A 20,233-nucleotide genomic window follows, 5' to 3' on the forward strand; every position below is an offset into this window, starting at 1 on the left:
TTCAGACACTGGCCTCCACAGTTGTTTCCATGGTTTGCAGGAGGAAAATTACTGCTTGCAATTGCATGCAGATGCAATGTACATTATTTTAAGGGCTAAGTACCTGTTTACATATGCAGAGAAGGATCCTGAAGAAAGGTGAGGGTTAAGACCTTTACAGTTTCTATACATCCAAAATTGTACTCTCAAATTATTATGGGTATTAAATTGTGCTTGCAGTTATAAATAGACATGCATCCACATATGTATTTGGGCACAAAATCAAGAGGTCTAATTAAAGCTGGTTAGAAAGTTTGGTCCTGTGTGTGCCAAAAGTACTAACATTCATGCACAGCAACCGAAAAAGAAGAAAACGGTGCAGAGCAAAACACAGAATCTGTTAATCATATCTTCATTATCCCATATGTTTAAAAACCTCTTTTACTCTCTGGACTAGATTTTCAATCCAGGTTGCTATTTGTGGGCAAAGTAAAGAAAATGTAATCAGGTAGTGAAAGGTTGGAGATTTGTGAAAACACAGGACTTTCATAGTCACATTTTTTTATGCAAAAGTTCATAAGGGATGTGTTTTCTATCTTCTATACCAGAGGTTCCCAAATTTTTTGACACAGGGACCAGTAAATCCATTCACGAGCTTTTGGAGGACCAGTAACATTCATTTGCATATTTTCATATTCATTAAGAAAATGATGAATATTCAAATAAGTTGTTTCTGGTCCTCCCAAAGCCCCCAGTGCCAGCATTAGCAAAGCTTTTGATACAGTCACCCACAATATTCTTGCCAGCAAGTTAAGGGAATATGGATTGGATAAATGGACTGTAAAATGGATAGAAAGCTTGCTAGACCAGGGTTTCCCAAACTTTTTACTTTAGTTGGAACCCATTTTTTTTAGTGGTGTTTTTTGCAGCCCCAAAATATAAACACATATAAAAAATAAGAACGAAAAATGAATACATTTTCAGTTTTCACCCTGCTGCATCCTCCACCCAGCCTGGGCCAGGGCTTGGGGAATCCGGCACTGAATTGGCACTCCAGGAGGTGGGAGCAGGAGCAGACTGGGGGTAGGGTAGCTGTCTGGGAGGGAGGGTACAAGGAAGGGTAGGGTTGCCAGGTGTCCAGTTTTGTACCGGACAATCTGGTATTTGAGGGTTTTGTCTGAGAAAGAAATTGAGAAATTACCAGACATATAAAATGTCTGGTATTTTCTAATTAGGTAAGTTTTATTATAAATCAAGTGTATCAGTCCTTAGCTGCGAACTGCCTGGATAGTAGATGTGCTCGCTGCCTGAGTGTGTCTACCTGCCAGGCAGTTCACAATTACTAGAGGGAGGATATGTGGGGGGGGACAAAATGGAATCCTCAGGCAGACTCACTCCTCTGCCAGGGTTTGTAGGGTCTGTAGGGTCTGTAGGCATGTGCCCAGGTCAGTCCCGCTCCCCCCACTTCTCCTCCTGACCTCCCAGTCAAGCCCTGCTGCCCCCGTCCAGCCCTGCTTCCGGCAGCCAGTTCCCCCCGCCTCCCACCAATCTCCCCCAGTCAGCCCTGCTCTCCCAACAACCCCCCCCCCCACCAGCCCAGCTGCCCCCGTCCAGCCCTGCTTCCCGCATCTGGTTCTCCCATCCTCTTCCTCCCGTTCTCCCCTGGTCAGCCCCCCCGCACCCCGTCCAGCCCTGGTTCCGCCGCCTGCCCTCCCCAATTTCTGCTGGACAGCCCCACTGCCTCCAACCCTGCTTCTGCCACCTGCCTGCCTGCCCCCCCCCCCATCTCTGCAGGACAGTCCCACTGCCCCCAACCTTGCTTCCACTGCCTGCTTGCCCCTTCCCCCCCTCCCATATCCGCAAGACAGCCCCGTTGCCTCCAACCCTGCTTCTGCCGGCCTCCTGCCCTGATCTTCGTGGGACAGCCCCGCTGCCCCCAACCTTTCTTCCCGGCGGCTGGTTCTCCCTTCCCCCCGCTGCCACCTCCTCCCAGCCTGCCCCGCTCTGCTCCCCTACCGGCAGCCACACTGAGGCCCGGTATTTTTTCCCACGGCCCAGTACCAGGCCGCGACCCATAGTTTGGGAAACATTGTTCTATACTTTATTTTATAGGACCCAAACATCCTGTCATTAATGCACAATTTCATGGTAAATAATCCTGATTTATACAGTAATAATAAAAAATACAGCTACTTTGGACTTACTGAATATAGCTACCCAACCTTTGGATTAGCTAATATTACTTGATATTAGTATCTGAGTTGGTGTAAAATTGCCCTAACATAATTATTCAATCTCATGGTAACAATTTAATTTGCAAAGCCTTGTGATTACTCTGCAATTATATGCTAGTCACCAATCAATGATATCTACAGACTTTGCCCTGTATTTACAAAGTGTGTTGTGGTTATTTCAATTTGTAAAGTATCTGCCCCAAGGAGCTTGCAAATGTTCTTGTCCTGCTAACTGTATTCATTGAATAGATGAAATTCTGTGAAGTCAATAGGACAACTTCCCTGAGAGAGGGCTACAAGATTGATCTCCTGGTCAGACATAGAGGAGACACAGATATTTATCCAGTGATGGGAGAGCACAGGAAGGTTTTTGTCTCATGATTGGTGAATTACTAATGAAAGGTTTAGCTGAAGAATCGTGTTTTGAATTAAATCTGGGTAAATAAAGCAAACATACTTCCACACCTGTCATCTGTCTGGAGCAGGGACTATTTTCTTTGTTACTTGTACACGCAAAGCCTAACACACAGGAGACTTTTTCCTTGAATCGAGTCCCTAGACACAACTGTAATATAAATACTCATAATTAAATGAATTCATGTTAGCTGACTTTATTTGCCATTGTGTATTCCCTTTCTATGATCAAAAGAACAGCACAGTCAATACATTTCCATATTTGTGCTGCAGGTACTTGGATGCTCTTCCAATCAGAGGACAGTAACAATGCCATGTGTCTTATCCATCTAATCATCACAAAGCAGCATGGCTTGAAGACAGAATATTCACAGTTGATTTGAAAAGAAGATTGTCAAATACCTTTTTGAATAATGAAAATATCTGGTGCTGTCACAATCTGCTGACAGAGATGGTGTGAGCAGGCAAAGAGTTTACATTCCCTGAATAAATCCCTCTTATAAATTATTTTGTGCTATACTTTGGATTCCAAGTGTCGAGACCATTGGGTGCCCAAGAAAAAGGAGTGATATCGATAGAAGAGGAAGCCTAGGAAAAAACATAACAAAGAGAATGAATGAAAAAGCTACAAAGAGGTACGTAGGCAAGCAGTTTGATAAGTATTTATACAAGTTGAACCTCTCTAGTCCGGCACACTCTGGTTCAGCAACTTCTGTGGTCAGGCATCATTTTAGTTAGCCAGATATCCACTTATCAGGGGTGTGGACAAGTTTCCCACTGTCTCATAAACTTTGGTTATAGCCACCAGTTCTGGCTCTCAGTGTTCTGTGCTGTTATTTAGTTCTAATGGACCCCTAAATGTTTTCTAAGAGCCCAGTAAGCAGTGGAAGTGTTGGCAACACTGCTAGACAACATTGATCTCCCATGGTTTGGCAAATTCTCCTGATCGGCAATAGTCACATCCTGAGGCTGCTGGACTAGAGAGCTTCAACCTGTACAGTGAAAGAGGAAAATAGTAGACCATGAGAGCAAAGAGGTGAGCTGGAGAAGAGCGATGCAGGACTTTGAAGGAAAGGGAGAGAAGCTTGAATCTGAAGGTTAGAAGAAGCTACTGAAGAAATATAAAGAGTTAAGTGCCACTGTGGGAATGGCATGAGAGCTACATGAGTTTTGGCAGCATTTTATATTGACAATAATGGGGTAAAATGGGATGTTGGTGTTGCCGGCAAGAGTGAGTCTCAGGTCCGACACTGGGTTCTTAAAGTACAAAAAACACTACAAAGGTATCTATCAAATACAAGTAGTTTATTTCCTGACAGCTATCAACTGTGCCCTTTAACTAAAAGAACAACATGATAGGAAAAGTGGCATTTTTTACATCCCTTCGGCTAGCCGGAAACCCCATTTCAGCTGCGGATGAAGTGGGAGGCACCGGTATCCAAAGCCCATCGGTGAGGTCCAATTTGCTGTGCTCTGGTGCCGCTTTAAATACTGTGTCTCTACCTTGTTTGTGGCAGTTTGGAAATATCCCAGGGTTACGCATTGCTTGTTACAGTATGGCTCAGTTGTACTGCTTGTCCTTTGACTTTGTTTAATGCTCAGTACATTTAGGTAAACAAGATTGCTATGCTTCCGCCCTTATCTACAATTCGTTCTTGCTACAATGGTGTATGTTCCTAGAGGCTTGCTTCTGGCTCATCAGTAGTAGGGAATGGGGAAGGAGGGAATGCAAGGCCTCACCACCCCTATACTTCACATGTACAGAGTTCTTCCGCAATTGACCCCTACAGTTGGGAAGGTGACAAGAAGGTGAGACAAGAGATGACCAGGGGTTTTGTATCAGGGGTGGAGATGAAAGAATGGATTTTTAATGAGGCAAAGGGGGGGGGAAAGACTAGATTTGATGGGAGCAGAGCTATGAGAAGGAAAATTAGTCAAGTGAGCCACAAGGGGAGGACACTGCAGTGGCACTGATAGGAAAGGAAGGATTGGAGAGGTTGTGGGCAGAAACATGCGCAATAGGATGCAAACGTGTTTCAGTTCTCTCTTATGTACATGAAATCAATGGACATGCCACTTAGCAAAACCCTAAAGTTGTTCTCTAAATATTTTTAAATGGCTGATTCCAGCTCGATTACATCCTAATATTTATGGCAACGTTCAAGCCAGACCATTCTAGAAAATGAACCCTTGTTCCCTGAGTGACTCTTTTGTGTGCTTGGGGACCATTAGTTCACACCCATACCATTTTTTTTTAAGAAACCCGTCCTCTTCAATGATACATTTCCTGCATTTTCCCTTCCCCCTCCCACCATACAAACCTCTCATTAAGGGGAATCATGTAAACACCATTCAAATGCTTTTCATTTGCTTTAAAATTCATTGTTCACTAAAAGCTAATCAAAGCCAACGTAAACACAATGGTCCCATTTTCCTGATCCTGACGTTTCATTTACTCAAGAGCTCAAGCGGTCACACCGGCACTCTGCCATGCAGCCGTCAAGCACTGATTGTGCTATTCAGCAGGATGGCTTAGTAATTACAGGCCTGGATCTCCAAACCACACCAAAGAGCAGGCTTACCACTGCTAGCCATTGTTACTAATTGTCCTTCAAGATACTTGAGATGAATTACTGAGGCTTCCATTTTCCTGTTTTTCCTTTCTCTCTATTGGGTAAAAAAAAAAATCTTTCTACTTAGAGGACCTGGACAGAACAGACAAGTGTGGCATTGACTGTTGACAGCACTTCATAAGAAAACCCTCTGACTGCAAACGGTCTCATTGATATGTTCAGCTTGACATGTTAGATTGATTTTCTGATTGTTGAACAAAGCTGGCTCATTGTGCGTAGAAAAATGTATTACTTGTTTTCATTACCGAAGCTGGGTAGTTTTCCCACTAACACTTCCGGAAGGTTGGCACTAATAAAATAATGTTATGTGTATATTGTATATTGTAGCGGGTTCAACTCACTTTCCACACGGCTCTTCCCTCAGGGTGGATTTTGGGGAAGTAACCGGCTGCTCCGATGACGACGCGCCCCCTTTAGGTGAGGTGTTCTCTTCAGGGCACTGCCCTCCGGCAGTGACCACTTTGATCTTGGTCTGCGCCCCCTTCCGGGGGGGGGGTTATTGTTCTTCCTCAGCTCCTCCTCCAGGGTCCTCCCTACTCCCTAGGACTCCCAGTTCTTCTCTCACTCTGCCAGCCCGGTTGCCTCATGCAACCCTGCCTTGCGGACTTATGGCCTGGGGCTTCCCTGGCTCAAACTCCCCCAGCCTACCGCAGTTGCCTCCTTGCGAACCACAGCTGCCTCCTTGCAGCCCAGCCTTTTAGGGCTGCCTCCATGCGAGCCCCACCCTCCATGACTGCCTCCTTGCAGCCCTGGGCCTCAGGCCAGGTAGCCTGGGTTTGCTAGGCCGAAGCCTCTCTCATTGCAGGCAGACAGGCAGGTTTCTCTCCTCCTCCCAGGAGCTGCTCTATATGGCCTCCAGCTGAGCCCTCCTTAGCTGCCTCGACTGGGCTTCCTCCTGACTCCAGGTCTCAGACCCTTAAAGGCTCAGTACATGGCAACACCCTGCCACAATATAATCTTAACAAATAATTAATCCCAGATCTGATGTACCCCCAGAAGACTTCTGAGTATAGGTATACTCACTCCTGGTTATGGTTAAAAGGAGGAGAGATTTCCTCCAATGTAAGAGTACAGCATCCTCTTGACTAACATCCTCCTTTCCTTTGGTGCTGACAGCCAAACCTTAGAGGTGCCATTCTCCCATCTGTTCTGCATTCCCTACAGCTATCTTCAGTGTATGACTGTCCGCCATTTTCCTTGAGCTCTCTATCTTCACATTCTCTCTGATCTCCTCGCCTGCCGCCAGTCATCATAAACTGCTGTGATTTGCTAAAAGGGCTCTACAAAGGACACTCACTGGCCTTGTTATACATACTAACACCATATCTACTGTCTGCACAAGTATTTTATTTAGCCACAAATGAACAAGGAGATTATAAAAAACAATTTATTGAAAGCATGAAAGTAGGAATGAGAGAAAAAATGTTTTTGTGGCTTAATTATGTTTAAATCCATCAAAGTTCACATGCAAAAGTTATTGGGCTAACTGGAGAATAAAAGTCAGTTTTCAGCATTTTATTTGTCATACAATTAAAATGTCCCATCTGGATCTAGTTACTCCTTTAATTCAACTGGTAGATGCTTATGGTTTTTGGCGCTGATAATTCTGGGTTCTATTACCGCTGATGACCTATTGCAGGGTTTCAATATGAGGGATGGCTTTCATGGAACTTTTCTAGGCCTCACACACTCAGGCTGAGCTTTTACTGTTGAGCAGTCTGTAAGACATTGGGTAAGATTGGGTAAACATGTCTCCTTCTGGTGGATGGCCCAGAGTGGTCTACTCTGAGTATCTAACATGTGGAAGGGAGGAAGCATAACAACTTCAAAGCAAAATAGCATACACTAGACTAGGAAGATTGGGTTAAGGTACGCAACTCCAACTACATAAAATAAGTAGCTGGAGTTGGCTTACCACAGAGGAAGGCCAATAGGATTAAGCACTCCCATTGGCTCCCCTTACTCCTTTCCTCTGTGAGGAGTACCAGCGCTGACCAGCCACTCTCAGGGTTCAATTTAGTGGATCTTAACTAGACTCACAAAATCAAATGCCAAAAGATTGATCTCTGGAGTGGCAAATGAAGACATGGCTCAATAAAGGAGGTGCAAGATCCATAAGCCCAAATGCCCTTGGTTTTGCATGTGCATTTACCACATCTGCATCCACAAACCAGGTGATTGTACACACATCATTCAGATTAGCGGTAACTATGCAGGCAGAGGAAGACTGACGTTTTTGTTCATATGCTGCTTTGGTTGTTGTGATTGTATTTTACAAAACATGACCCTAAGCAGTACATAACTGCTCTCCCTTTACAGAACGCTCTCCTTATAACCCTTCCACTCTAACAAAATAATTGTCTGCACTGAAATCACTGTGCTGCCCTGATTAAATTAGTTCCTACATGACAGAGATGTGCAGAGGTCCTGACATTTATATTTGGGTACTAGAGTCTGATATTCAAATGTATTCATATTTGAAAACAGCATCATTATAAAAATAGCATAAAATCCATTAATATAATCAGGAAAGAGGGTGATGCTCTAATTTATTAGCGGCTGTGCAAAGTGGCTCCATGAAGGGCAAACTTGCATTGTAGATCACAGCTGTGTTCACCCAGTCAGCGAAAAGTCCATAGGCATAGTCACTGGCAAAGAAGTGCACTGCTGCTGTAGTCAAGAATCCAGTACTCTCTGGAAAACAGCAGCAGACCTTCTTCAGTTACAAACTGCAGTGGGTTCAGTGAATCCAGTGTGAATCTGGGGGAAAGCCAATGGGTGGGGAGGAGCACATGGATCGGAGAGATACATCTCTTAGGGAAGTGTCTATTAATTGAGATTCTCTGTGTTCTGGTAAAGAGGAGAGGATGGTAATGTATGGGTAAGATCAGATGAGAAACAATCAAATGAAAAGGAGTCTAACATATCAGGAAATGGCAGATAGATAAATAGTGGCAAATTTTTAAAGGGTTTATATACAAATCCTAGAAGTCTAAATAACGAGATGGGTGAACTAGAGTGCCTTGTATTAAAGAAGGATATTGATATAATAGGCATCACTGAAACTTGGTGGAATGAGGACAATCAGTAAGACCCAGTCATACCGGGGTACAAAATATATCAGAAGGACAGAACAAGTTGTGCTGGTAAGGAAGTGGCAATATATGTGAAAGAAAACGTAGACTCAAATGAAGTAAAAATCTTAAAAGAAACAAAATCTTCCATAGAATCTCTATGAGCAGTAATTCAATGCTCTAATAATCAGAATATAGTAGTAGGGATATATTATCGACCACCTGGCCAGGATTGTGACAGTGACTATGAAATGCTAAAGGAGATTAGAGAGGCTATCAAAATAAAAAAAACTCAATAATCCTGGGGGATTTCAACTATCCCCATATTGACTGTGTACACCTCAGGACGGGATGCAGAAATAAAATTTCTTGATACCTTAAATGACTGTTTCTTGGAGCAGGTGGTTCTGGAACTCACACAGGGAGAAGCAATTCTTGGCTTAGTCCTAAGTTGAGTGCAGGATCTGGTCCAAAGGTTAAATATAACTGGACTGCTTGGAAATAGTGACCATAATGTTGTGCAGTCAGTGTTTCAGTGTATTCCTGAATCCCTCCCAGCACGTTCTTGTAAGGTCAGACCAGCGGGAAAGGCAGATGCTCTGAATTAAATTCTAACACCATTGAATCAATGGCAAAACTCCCTCTGACATCACTGGGACCAGAATTGTATCTTCTGTGTTATATGTAGCCATGAAAACTATGATGTCATTGTTTCCTGTGTACTGCACCTTTAAATGTTTATGAACTCTGTCTGCATGCAATGACAGCTGCCATTTTGTTCTCAGAGTTGGGGCAGCCTTTAAAAAAGGACACAGACACAAACACACCCACTGTATTCTTTCGTGGAGTCTTCATTTTTCTTCTGGGTTTATTTTCCTTAATCAAAACTTAACGTTATGCAGACTGAAAGTATGTGGCTGTGCTTTACATATATATTTGTCTTTATTTTAACTAATCCAGACTTTGCTATTATAGGTTCAAATATAGCATTTATTTACTTTATATAGCTTAGCAAACACAAGCAAACCAGATTACAGAATTTTAGAATAACCATGTTTTAAATACTCAGGTATCATGTAGGCAAAACTACAAAAGTGAGGGCCAGACTATGATCTCACTGATCCAGATGTAAATCTAGATTAACTCCATGATAGTTAAAGAGGATACTCCGTATTTATGCCAAGGGTCCCTAACATTAGAATATGACCACAGATTAGGTTCTTTGTGCATATATAGGACAGGGATGCAGTAAACATTATTATAACACCCAAAATTATATTTTTTCCACTCTAATTGAGTGGGCCCAACAGTATTAACATATATATTACCATAGTGATATCTAACAGAATTGAGATGTCATTATATTAAACACCACAGATACATCTACACTGCACACTTATTTCGGAATAAGCTATTCCGGAAGAAATACTCTGAAATAGCTTATTTTGAAATAGCAAGTCTACACTACAGAGAAGCCTCAAAATTGATCTGAGGCAGGCTTCCCTAATGTGGACATGCTAGCTTGATTTAGAACCCAGCAGGCACTGGGGAGTAATTACATTAATTGGTCCTGGGGAGGAGCTATTTTGAAATAGTAGTAGTGGAGCATCCACACTACTGCTATTCCAAAATAGCTATTTTGGAATAGGCGCTATTGCTCGTGGAATGAGGTTTACAGAAGTCGGAATAAGCCGTCCGTTATTTCAAATTTACAGTAAAACTCCAATAGTCCAGCATCCAATAGTCCGGCACTCCTGATAGTCCAGCATCAAAATGGCAAGAGCCTAGCGAGTGAGTTTCGGCAAAAAATGAGTCACAAGGTAACATCGGCAGCATCTGAACTGAGCAAAAAGGGTAAAAAAAGCTTAAAAAATCTAAAACATTACAGTACAGGCAGTCCCCGGGTTACGTACAAGATAGAGACTGTAGGTTTGTTCTTAAGTTGAATCTGTATGTAAGTCGGAACTGGCGTCCAGATTCAGCCGCTGCTGAAACTGATCAGTTTCAACAGCGGCTGAATCTGGACGCCAGTTCTGACTTACATACAGATTCAACTTAAGAACCCCAGGCATCCCCAAGTCAGCTGCTGCTGAAACTGAATCAGCGGCTGATTCCAGGAAGCCCGGGGCAGGGGCTTCCTGTAGTCAGCCACTGGTCAGTTTCAGCAGCGGCTGACCTGCGGACGCCTGGAGCAGAGCAGCTGGGGTGCTGCTGGGTTGGTCCAGTAGCGCGCCGCTCCTCAGCGCTACTGGACCAACCCAGCAGCACCCCAGCTGCTCTGCCCCAGGTGTCCTGATTCAGCCGCTGCTGAAACTGATCAGCAGTGGCTGACCTGGGGACGCCTGGGGCAGAGCAGCTGGGGTGCTGCCGGGTTGGTCCAGTAGCGCCAAGGAGCGGTGCTGCAGGACCAACCAGCAGCGCCCCACCTGCTCTACCACAGGCCCGGGGCTTTGCTCCACGTCTCCCTGGTCTGCTGGGGGGGGGCACTAGCTGCGACACCCCCCCCCCCCCAGCAGACCAGAGACACGGGGAGCAAAGCGGCAGCGACGGCGGGGTGCCGCGCCTCTGAGGCTTTGCTCTGGCAAAATACATGGTCCAGCATGATTTTAGTTAGCCAGATGTTCACTTAGCATGGGTGTGGACAAATTTTCTGTGGTCCCATAAAGTTTGTTTACAGACACCAGTCCTGGCGCTCAGTGTTTTGTGCTGCTATTTAGCTCTAATTGACGCCTAAATGTCTTCTAAGAGCCCAGTAAGCAGTGGAAATGTTGGTAATGTTACTAGATGATATCGACTTCCCATGGTTTGGCAAATTCTCTGGTTTGGCACTGGTCAGGTTCCGAGGATGTAGGACTAGAGAGATTCAACCTGTATGTATTTACTGCAAATATCTGGGAAACATTTGGGAGAAAAATGTTCATATCTGTTTAGAATTTTCTATTCTGCTATTTATAAGGGGGGGAGAGACACCTAAAAATCCTCTTCTACCCTTACTTGGTACATTAAAAAAGTGAGGGTATGTCTACACTACAGAGTTAGTTCGAACTAACAGACGTTAGTTCGAACTAACTTTCATAGGCGCTACATTAGCGCTCCGCTAGTTCGAACTTAATTTGAACTAGCGGAGCGCTTAGTTCGAACTAGGAAAACCTCATTTTACGAGGATTAAGCCTAGTTTGAACTAGCTAGTTCGAATTAAGGGGTGTGTAGCCCCTTAATTCGAACTAGTGGGAGGCTAGCCCTCCCCAGGTTTCCCTGGTGGCCACTCTGGCCAACACCAGGGAAACTCTATTGCCCCCCTCCCAGCCCTGGACCCCTTAAAGGGGCACAGGCTGGCTACGGTGCCCGTGCCAGGTGCAAGCCTGCCAGCACCCAGCCAGCAGACCCTGCACCTGGCACGGCTCGAGCCACCCACCCGATGCCCCCCAGCCCTCCCCCTCTTCCCGGGACCAGGCTGGCGGCTCCCGGCAGCTTGCCCGGGACCGCAAGAGGCGGGCACCCGCCTGGGCTAGTGCGGACATCGTGGACCTCGTCCACAATCTCTGCACTAGGCACAGGAAAGTGGCCGTCTAGGGCAGGAGAGCTGCCAGCCTGGCCACCCAGGAGCAGGTGTGCATGAAAATCAAGGGGGTCCACAGAGACCCCCGACCCTGAGCCCTGAGCTTACAATGGCCGTCCTGGGTCAGACCAAAGGCCATCTAGCCCAGTAGCCTGTCTGCCGACAGCGGCCAATCCTAGGGACCCTGGAGGGGATGGACCGAAGACAGTGACCAAGCCATTTGTCTCGTGCCATCACTCTCCAGCCTTCCACAAACCGTGGGCAGGGACACCACTCCTACCCCCTGGCTAATAGCACTCCATGGACCCAACCTCCATGACTTGATCTCACTTCCCTTTAAACTCTGTTCTAGTTCTAGCCTTCACAGCCTCCTGCAGCAAGGAGTTCCAGAGGTTGACTCTTTGCTTTGTGAAGAACAACTTTCTGTTACTAGTTTGAAGCCTGCTACCCATTCCTTTCCTTTGGTGTCCTCTAGTCCTTCTTTATGGGAACTAATGAAGAACTTTTCTGTATGCACCCTCTCCACCCAACTCCTGCTTTTAGAGACCTCTATCCTGTCCCCCCTCCGTCTCCTCTTTTCTAAGCTGAAAAGTCCAAGTCTCTTTAGCTTCTCTTCATATGGGACCTGTTCCCAACCCCTGATCATTGTAGTTGCCCTCCCCTCTCCCAGCCTCTCTCTTCCCCTCTCCCACCTCCTTTTCCCAGTCTCCCCCAGTTTTGTTCAATAAAGACAGATTCTATTTTTGAACACAATTGTCCTTTATTTTGTACATCAAGAAAAGGGGCTAGGGAAGGGTAAGTGGAAGGAGGTGAGGGAGGAATGGGGTACGAGCCCCCAATGGGGAGGACTGGGCTTCTGGGGGTGGAAGCTCCCCTGCAGCCCCCCAATTGGCCCCTCTCCCCAGATGGCAGCCTGCAGCAAGTGCAGCCAGTCTGATGGCTGAGTGCTGTGATGTGCCCAGTGTGGGCACTCCGGGCACTCCAAGCCAGGACTGATTTGCAAGCGGGGCACCCCTGAGAACTGTCTGTCCGGGGTGGGGGTCGGGTCCCTTTAAGCGCAGCCCTCGGCTAGCCTGAGACAGCATCTCCACGCTCTAAGTCCTCCTTTTATGCCCTGCCGGCACTGCTTCCGGCCATCCTTAAGCCCTGTTCAGGGTCCACTTAATGTGGACATGCTAGTTCGAATTAGCAAAACGCTAATTCGAACTAGTTTTTAGTTCTAGACGCGTTAGTTCGAATTAGCTTAGTTTGAATTAACTAATTCGAACTAAGTTAGTTCGAATTAGCGCTGTAGTGTAGACGTACCCAGAGTGTCAGACTTGCATGAAATTCAGAGAGATTCCAACCACTGATATTAGGACCAAACTCAGAATCGGTCCCAAAGATGCTGGACTAGAGAGGTTCAACCTGTACAATTTTTGATTGAGTTTCGGGAATCAAAGAAAAGTGGATTTTGTTTTGTTTTTAGCCAGTGAACTAAATACCCTAATGTTAATTCAAATTCATTTTCCCAAGCAAAAATGTATAGTCAGATTAGTGCAGGGAATTTCAATCAGTAGAAAAGGGAGGTGTGGTTATGTCATAGTCAGGCCATGGTATATCTCATAAGTTTTAAACATGAGCATTGTATTACATGAGGAAAACCACATTTTAAAGGGGCAGGATAAAATCACATTAAGAGTCAAGAACAGTTTTAACAGCAAGCAAGAAAAATGGCTCAGATGAGTAGGACAACTGGCATCCCTTCCTTGGAAAAAAGCTGTGGTTCTTAATTAATTGTGAAATACTTGGCACAGAACTGAGCCAGAATTTTTTATATATACACTTACATACACGGTTTATGCATGTGTATATATACATGATAAGAATTATTGTCATCTTGCATGCTATAGCTAAAATGGGACATTTGTAACCCATCGTGACTAAACAAATTATTATTTTAAACAGTCTGAGGGATAAAGTCAGTATAATAGATTACATGGTGTCAAAGTTAAAAATAAGTTAAGGAATAAAAAGCACAGAAGTATAATGTCAGGTTTTATGTTATTTTCTGCTTTCCTTTTTTAGGAGAGGGATTTTAAATGAATTTCAAAGTATTTACTTTAAATAAACAATGAAAATTGAAAACAGGCTTCCTTATTCCCTCCTCTTTCTTATTTTTTTTAAAGTAATGCTGTACTGCATATTGGTTATGGGGGGGAGGCATTAGGTATTAAGATTCCAAATGGGATGGTACATCTTTAATGATACATATGATAATTAAAGAATACAATAAACACAATTAGCATATGTTTTAAACAGTTTATTAGTGAAGCTTACCATAAAATCGGAATATATACAGCTCCAGGGTTTATTGGGATTGCAGCTTCTAATCCTTAGAGTCATAAAATCCCTGGCTTGGAAGAAATGGGCATCTTTAAAATGATTGAATCAGCAGGCCTCGAGTGAAAACACACAAATTAGCAAACTCCAGCAGTTGGGCACTGTGCAGTGTTGCAATGCAGTGAGATGAAGTCATTGCTGAAATTGCCCCAGCAGTTCTGATAGAACACGACAGGGATGTGTTGCTTCTGTGGACATCCACGGGGCTAATTACTTTAACCCTTTCCAGGCTAGGTATTTTAAAAAAACAAAGCACATTGTCTTAAAAATAAGTGTCATGCCTGGCAATTAATTGCTAGTTTAGTGAACTGGTTAGGGAAGGCAACCAGCTTTTTTTAAGGGGAAGGTATTCCCTTTTTTCCTTCCTACCATTGTATTCTTACAGCCATAAGAATGTACTTGCAAACAAAGGCAAGCTGCATAGGAAATAGATCACAGGTAGGTAGCCTCTGACCAAGTGAGAAGAATTGTAATTTTGTGGCAATCATTACAGGGATTAATGTGCGATTAAGAAGGTGCATATTTAATCAGGCTGAACAAGAGACCAAGACTCAAGCAATATCACACAGCAGAAAACTAATTTTCTTATAAAGACATATAAATGTTCCCATTTTTATGGGAGGGGTGAGTTAGGGTTAGTAGAGACCCTCTAAATCAAACTCAAAGGTGTTTGGTCAGTACTCCTGCACCTACATAATTAATGTAGCTGAAGTTGAGTATCTTGATTCGAATTCCCCTTAATGTAGACCAGGCCTCAGTCTTTTTCTTCCCTTCTGCCTTTAGCATTGTTCATATTTTTCAGCTAATGGCTACTGTGTTAACTCTTTACATATATCGTTCCACTGTCAAGATGATTTTCTCATTCCTTTTATTGTAAGAGGAGGAACAGATATTTTTGGGTTTCATAGCAGCTTTGGGATAAGAATCAGGGTATATCTACACTACAGAATTTTTTCAGAAAAACGGCAATTTTTCTGAGAAAACTTGAATTACATCCACACTGTAATCACATTCTTTTGAAAGAAAAGAGAGGTTTTTCTGGCATTGGTAACCCTCTTTCAACAAGGAAGAAGCCTTTTTCCGAAAGAGCTCTTTCAGAAAAAGCTGTGTGTGGACGGGGAAGAGGGAGTTCTTTCGAAAGAAGAAGAAATAGGAAAAAGTAGAGGTGCCATGGTGGCCACTCCGTCCATAGTAATCACAGTTTAAATGCGAGACAGTATCCATTCAGTGTGGACGTTATCTTTCAAAAAAGCAGATCACTTTTTTGATGTGCTTTGGCAGTGTGGACGCTCTCTTTTGGAAGAAGTTTTTTTGGAAGATCTCTTCTGGAAAAGCTTCTTCCGAAAAAAGCCTGCAGTCTAGATGTAGCCTCAGTGGGGACTGAAAGGAATGATGCTTTACAGACTCTTGCTAAACGGAAGGGGTAAATCTCAAATTGTCAACTTTATAATGAATTCTCATCAGACATGATGACATTTCAATTCTGCAAGGAGGAAAAAGAATAGAAATTAGGCTGGTGTTTGACCACATTCTTATAGGGAAATTAGAATGTTTGGACCTTTAATTAGATATAGAAACAGCTGAATGTCTCCATAAAAATGAAATCTTCTGTTACAGGCATTTCCAGTTTACTCAGCTCTGGGTCTAATCTGAGCAAATTCAGTCACAGCTCAGTGTAGTGTAAATATTTTGCTCCTGTTGTTGGCTAGCAGAACTGCTGGACAGGGCACTGTTTTATATCGAACGGTGCGTGTGTTAATTTGAGTGGTTGTGAAACAATTTTCTGGACTCATTGTTTTAAAAAAGGCACACAATACTGAACCTGTGTGACATATATGCATATAAAGTAATGCTACCTAGCCTCCCTTCTTTGGTCACAAGTTGGCACTGGTGGGATCATGGCTACTATTGGTGGGATCATGGTACCATTGTGCGAGGTGCTGTGCAAACACATAGTAAGAAACAGTCCCTGCCCCTGTGAAATTGTAATCTAAATAGAAAAGACAGATGCAGCGGGGAGGAGACCCGGAAAGGTAAAGTGACTTGTCCAAAGTCACATGGTACATATGGGAAAGTCAGGTGCAGAATGCAGGTTTTCAGAATTCTAGTTCAGGACCTGTCCTCTGGACCACACTGATCCTCAGAGAGCTTGTCTAATTTGAGAACAATGGTTGATGTTAGGGTGGAGGATCTAACCTACTTTAGCCAACCTTGACCTAACCTTGAACTTTTCTTTGGTGAAGATGCAAATTAACACCTAATACCTCAATTTAATAGGTGAAGGTCCATCTAAAACAAAGTGAAAGGTGCTAGCCTGTGTCTGCATTAGGGAAAAAGTGGAGATTAACTAACACGTATTAGCTCAGTCATTTTTTATAGTCTTGACAAACCCTGAGGAACTGATTCAAACCCATTTCAATCAATCAGAATTTTTCTGTTAACTTCAATGAACATTGAATCAGGCTTTATGTGAGAAAATAATCAAGCCAAAAATCTCGAAGGCAGTGGAGAAGTACAAAAGGAGTCCTTGTTATTTATTGTAACAATTTGCTTATTTATATGCCTTTATTGATTAACATCCTGCAGTTAAAGTCAATGTGTCATACAGTGTTAGGAGGTTTGATCATGTGACCTCAATCTTAAGTCAGCTGTAGTGGATAATAGCAGAGTAATGTAGAATTTACCAGTTTGTGGAATTTTCACGGCACTCTGGCATATATGAACAAGGTCAAAAGTGCATTGTCACCTCAAGTTCATGTTCCAATTATTTAATTTGTTTGTTTTGGTTTATAAAAGCCTCAGAAGAGTCTTGCCCTTTCCTGGGAAATACAAACTGTGATATAGTATAGGTTGAACCTCTCTAGTCTGGCACTGTCTGGTCTGACCTCTGTGGTCTGGCATAATTTTAGTTAGCCAGATGTCCACTTATCACAAGTGTGGCCAAGTTTCCCGTGGTCCCAAAAAGTTTGTTTACAGTTTCCAGTTCTGGCTCTCAGTGTTCTGTGCTGATATTTAACTCTAATTGACCCCAACTGTCTTCTAAGAGCCCATTAAGTATTGAAAGTGTTGGTAATGCTGCTAAACAATATTGACCTCCCGTGATTCAGCAAATTCTCTGGTTCAGCACGGGCCAGGTCCCAAGGGTGCTGGACTAGAGAGGTTCAATCTGTATATATAAGCAAGTAACAGAATATCCTCTATAATTCTGAGTGTGAATGGTAATGTTAATAAGAATAAATCAGCTTTGAAAGATATTTATTAAGTTGTGTATTTAGTTTTCTAGAATAAGAATGATAAATTAAACAGAAACTATTGTAAATTAATATTAATAAACAATCAACAGAATTTCAAATTGTTGCACATTTAAGCTTTTTAATGATAACATGCCACCACAGCTGTTTCTGTAGAAGGGATATAACTTGTTAATTGTCAGTACAAAGAAAGATACATGAGATGAATGTCATAGAACATAATGAAGATAATAAACTGTTAATTTCCATCCTGACTCAAAATGATTCTCAGATGAGTCTGAGGGTAAGTCTAGACTACATGCCTCTGCCGACAGAGGCATGTAAATTAGACATACCAACATAGTCAATGAAGCGGGGATTTAAATATCCCCTGCTTCATTAGAATAAAAATGACCACCGCGTTGTGCCGGCTCAGCTGTTTATCGGCACAAAGCGGCAGTCAAGACGGGGATCGGTCACCAAGTAAAGCCTTTGTTGACCAATCCTGTAAACCTCGTTTCATGAGGCATAAGGGATCGGTCGACAAAGGTTTTCCTTGGCGACCGATCCCCGTCTTGACTTCCGCTTTGTGCCGACAAACAGCTGAGCCGGCACAACGCGGTGGTCATTTTTATTCTAATGAAGCAGGGGATATTTAAATCCCCGCTTCATTGACTATGTCAGTATGTCTAATTTACATGCCTCTGTCGGCGGAGGCATGTAGTCTAGACATACCCTCAGATAACTGTGATATTTCTTTGTGGTTTCTCTGGTGAGTGGAATATGTTGGTATGATTTTTGTTACTCGTCAAGTTTCAAATTAATTGAAAGTATTCTGTGTAGATATGTAAAATCTCTTCAGAAACCAGATATGTGGCCCTGATTCTTCAGGCTGATCCATGTGGATGGATTCTTTCAAATACAGGGAGCCACAATGAATTTAGTACATCTCCATAGATGCCTTCTGGTCCAACTGCATCAATGAATTTACAATTTGGGGCCCAAATTAAAACTGAGTTAATCGCTTTTTAGTCTCTTAGGCGTAAATGGAAGTTTTGCCATTGACTTCAATGAAGACAGGATTCCACCTTTGGTTGCTAGGTAAAATTAAAAGATTTTGATATCCTTCCATTTTTGGTGCAGAAAGTATGTAGCTTTTGGTTCTTACTCTTTAATGTGCTGATTCAGTGAAGCAATTAAGAATATACTTAAATGTTTTCCCAAATCAGGCCCTTCGTCACTAAGTTCCTGGGAATGCCCTGCTTTCTACTTTTTCAAGTTTACCTTCCAAGAAATAATCAGATAACTGATTTTTAACTCCTCAAGCTACGCTACCTAAAAGAGTGATTGAAAGACACACTGATGCTTTCTAATAAATGATACTACCACTGAGCAATTTCTTCTTTCAATAGAGCCAGATTCTTCCTTTATACAAGGCTAAGTATCTCTAGTTATACTCAGCAGGACTGTAAACTCCAGCTGAAGCTGTTACACTAGGGGTGATTCCATCTTAAATGCATTTCAATCCAATGAGCAAATCAGTTTGATCAAAATGAAAACCATTTCCCAAAACATGAACCAAGCCAGAGTAATTCTAAAAGTTCCTAATAACCTGGAGAATATACTGTTAATGTGCACATGCATGTGTGTTTGAGTGTGTGCCATGCATGTGTGTGCACATGCCTCTGCCCTTCAAGTTGCATCCAGGGCCAAACATTAGACTTATTTTTTTACCATGAGTTTAACACGTTAAGCATGAGTCGTCAGTGTGATGCTGTTGCAAAACAAGCAAACACGATTCTGGGATGCATTAACAGGAGTGTTGTGAGCAAGACAGGAGAAGTCATTCTTCCACTCTACTCTGCACTGATTACGCCTCAATTGGGATTCGTCCTGCCTTGGGCAGGGGGCTGGACTTGATGACCTTCTGAGGTCTTTTCCAGCTCTATGGTTCTATGGTATTGAGTCCAATTCTGGGCACCACATTGAAGAAAGATGGGGAAAAATTAGAGAAGGTCCAGAGAAGAGCAACAAGAATGATTAAAAGTCTAGAAAACATGAGCTATGAGGGAAGATGGAAAGAATTGGACTTGTTTAGTTTAGAAAAGAGAAGACCAAGAGGGGACATGTTAGCGGTTTTCAAGTATCTAAAAGGGTGTCACGAGGAGGGAGAAAAATTGCTCTTCTTGGCCTCTGATGATAGGACAAGAAGCAATGGGCTTAAACTGCATCAAGGAAGTTTAGGTTAGACATTAGGAAAAACTTCCTAATTGTCAGGGTGGTTAAATACTGGAATAAATTGCCTAGGCAGGTTGTGGGATCTCCATCCCTGGAGATATTTAAGAGCAGGTTAGACAGACACCTGTCAAGGATGATCTAGATGGTTCTTGATCCTGCCATGAGGGCAGGGGACTGGACTCAATGACCTCTCAAGGTCTCTTCCAATTCTATGATTCTATGAGAAAAGCTACTTACTGGATTCCTGACTATACGGAGAGTGTTGGAAATCTGTAAGACAGCCTATTCTCATAACTATTATTATTAATCATGTTTATTATGTTAGTGCTCAAGGACCAATCAGGCACTGTATAGAGTAACAGTCAGACCCCACCCCAAAGAGTTTACAGTCTAAACTAGACAAGACTGACACAGGTTGGGGGAAAGGATGGAACACACAGGAAGTGTGAACAATGTGAGGGTGGTAAACATGACTATAGTTTCAAAGTTT

General features: G+C 43.1%; 1 long non-coding RNA gene across 1 annotated transcript in view; it reads left to right on the forward strand.

Annotated features, from left to right (window-relative positions):
• LOC102455483 (uncharacterized) overlaps window positions 1-20,233 on the forward strand; it is a 26,947-nt gene continuing 6,714 nt past the window's right edge. The window contains exons 1-2 of the long non-coding RNA XR_003089959.2: window positions 1-138; window positions 2,901-3,262. This is a non-coding gene — a long non-coding RNA (uncharacterized LOC102455483). The remainder of the gene's footprint in view (window positions 139-2,900; window positions 3,263-20,233) is intronic.

This window comes from Pelodiscus sinensis, chromosome 18 (assembly GCF_049634645.1).
Source record: "Pelodiscus sinensis isolate JC-2024 chromosome 18, ASM4963464v1, whole genome shotgun sequence".
Lineage (NCBI taxonomy): Eukaryota > Metazoa > Chordata > Testudines > Trionychidae > Pelodiscus > Pelodiscus sinensis.